This window comes from Sciurus vulgaris, assembly GCF_902686455.1.
Source record: "Sciurus vulgaris genome assembly, chromosome: X".
In the NCBI taxonomy this organism is placed as follows: domain Eukaryota; kingdom Metazoa; phylum Chordata; class Mammalia; order Rodentia; family Sciuridae; genus Sciurus; species Sciurus vulgaris.
Genome location: NC_136471.1, coordinates 124,052,768 through 124,055,071, shown reverse-complemented (window position 1 = coordinate 124,055,071; position 2,304 = coordinate 124,052,768).

Here is a 2,304-nt window from a genome sequence, read left to right as displayed (position 1 = left end):
TTAACTTTTCAGAATTTTCTCTTGAGTCCAAGTACTGGGTTGACTCACTTTGAGTTGAATAGATTTGTTAATTCCTTTTTTAGGCATTTGTGTACAATACCAATGCATATACTTTTATCAGTTCATGCATGAAAATTTCAAGGGTTTAGTGAAGGATCGGTTCGAGTAATGATAGGTTTGGCATAATGGCTTTCTCAGTTAATTACTGTTAATTGCTATTTAACAAGATTTTTATTGCTTTGAAAGAAGTTTTATACACACACACACACACACACACACATATATATATAAAATGTATTTTAATAAAAGAAAGGAAAACTCATTCCCTTGGTACTCATGTTTTAAATCCTTCCCACCCCTTTCAATTCCTATCAGCCCTAAAATGTTCCTTTCCTTTCCAGCATTTGAACCTACATCAGTTCTTTCCTTTATTTTTCAGCTCCACATAGGTCTTCACTATCCTGGAAAAGTCTTTCATTGCCTTTGCTAGTTACCATGTCATTTCTTTCTGTTCTTCGTTGTCTTTACTTCTTGAACACATGGTCAATATAAACGCTTTTCTGCTAAAAACATCATGGTGCAGACAGAATGAAAATATGGAGGCAAAACAAAAGTAACCTGTAGAGTCAAGGGGGTTGCAAAATCTCATTCAACTCAATAAACAACTTGTCATTGTGCTAAGCCCCTGGCATAGAAACTGAATTATACATGGCAGGTTCAATAATTGCCTCAAAGTCACAGGTAGTAATTGGTGGAGCCTACATTGAAACTTAGCCATGTGACTCCAGAATGTCCTTTCCAGAATTATTTGATGACCAATGGAGGGTCAAGAAATGTGCTATGGGTTGCAAAAGATGACACACTTAATTATTTGGGTCATTTCAAGATAAATGAGAAATGAGAGAACTGGCAAAATGGCAGTTTCCTGAGAAAAATAAAGAGGGGCAAAGATTCCAGATCCGGGGCAATTGCTGAGAGCTAAGAGGAACCTAGAGTCCATTAGCTTGGTGAGCAAGCAATTGCCAAAGGCTCATAGAAACTTGACTATCATCTTATACTGGGCAGCAGGACCCCCTTGATGCAATTCTACTTCTTTATCTTTTCCCTTATTCCTTGTACCTTCTTGTTATTTATTCGCCAAGAGAAGGCCTTTGATACAGCTTTTCTCTCTTAATCATCCATCTCCAAAAGCATGTAACATTCAAATTGAAATCCACAGCTCAGATTTGCCTTCGAAACCTTTAGTCTCAAATCTCCTGCTTAACAGACTGACCATTTAGATGTCACTGTAGGCTCAAAATGTATGTGAATGAACTTCTTCTCAAAGCTACCTGCTCTTCTCAAGGCTACTTATTGTTCTTAAGGATATCACAGTTCTCCCAACACTTGGAGCCCTCTTTAATTTCTCCTCAGTCTTCTGGATATAACAATTGCCAACTTCTGTCAGTGATTTCCCATTTTGTTTTGTTTTGGTTTTGTTTTAGTCAGGTTTTTTTTACTGCTGTGACTAAAAAGACCCAACCAGAACAATTGTAGGGGAGGAAAAGTTTATTAGAGGGTTCATAATTTCAGAGGTCTTAGTCCATAGAAGGCCTGTTCCATTCCTTGGGGCAAGATGAGGCAGAACATCATGGTGGAAAAGTGTGGCAGAGTGTGTCACATGATCTTCAGGAAGCAGAAAAGTCCTCACTTGCCAGATACAAATATATACCCCAAAGTCAAGTCCCCAATTTCCACCTCCTCTAGCCATACCCTACCACTTCAGTTACCACTCAGTTAATCCCTACCAGGGGATTAATTCACTGATTGGGTTAAGACTTTCACAACCCAATCATTTCTCCTCCAAACCTTCTTGTATTGTCTCACATGTGAGCATTTGAGGGGACACCTCCCATACAAACCATAACAGTTTTGGTTTTGTTTTTCATTTCTTCCCTTATTTTCACTCCTGGAGCTATGATCCTCTTTCAGACCCTTACCTTCACACATCTTTCAACAATGACTTTGGTTTCCAAACAGTTTCTCCCATCTCCAGCTCTCTCTTCCCTTCAGTCCATCAGTGTGGAGTTGCAAAGCTAATATTCTCAAATCACAGCTTGGATCGTGTCACTGCTTAGCTAAGAAAAGCTTTATGACTGCCCACACTCTACAAAGAAAGACGCAGGCGCCTCATGGAACTTTGGGGGCCTTTTGGAGGCTGCTCTTTGCTTGGTGGACAGGGGCACAAGTAGAATAAGCACAGTGGGGAGAAGTTTTGAGCTTAATAGAGTCTTGCTGTAACCAGTTCTCCATCCTGAGCCATTT